The sequence below is a fragment of the Bubalus bubalis genome, chromosome 19 (genome assembly GCF_019923935.1).
Source record: "Bubalus bubalis isolate 160015118507 breed Murrah chromosome 19, NDDB_SH_1, whole genome shotgun sequence".
Classification (NCBI taxonomy): domain Eukaryota; kingdom Metazoa; phylum Chordata; class Mammalia; order Artiodactyla; family Bovidae; genus Bubalus; species Bubalus bubalis.
The window spans coordinates 40,136,106-40,136,611 of record NC_059175.1 but is presented as its reverse complement, the minus strand read 5'-3'; positions in this window follow the sequence as shown (position 1 = coordinate 40,136,611).

Below are 506 nucleotides of genomic sequence, written 5' to 3'. Positions count from 1 at the left end.
GTTTCAACTGCTCTGTCCTTCATGTCCATACACACCTACCCGGAACAAATCACATGATCCAATATTTATCTTTCATGTTTTGTAACACAGATGATGTAAGTTGGGTGGAGAGGTCAAGCCCATAGTATATTCTGTTCTTAAACTGTGGTGTGAACCAGGGGCCTGCCACTCAGTCATAGGATGACATCTTGTAGGAATGTCACTTGTAGCTGTTTTGGGGACACAAACCTTTTAAAACCAACCATGAAGCTATTTTAGAGTAGATTTGCACAAATTTTTCAGAAGGGTGAGTCATGGATATAGATATCTATTTCAGTTTCAGTTCAGTCGCTCAGTAGTAACCAACTCTTTGTGACCCTGTGAACCGCAGCACGCTGGGCCTCTCTGTACATCACCAACTCCTGGAGTTTACCCAAACTCATGTCCATTGAGTCAGCGATGCCATCTCCAGCCATCTCATCCTCTGTCATCCCCTTCTCCTTCTGCCCTCAATCTTTCCCAGCATC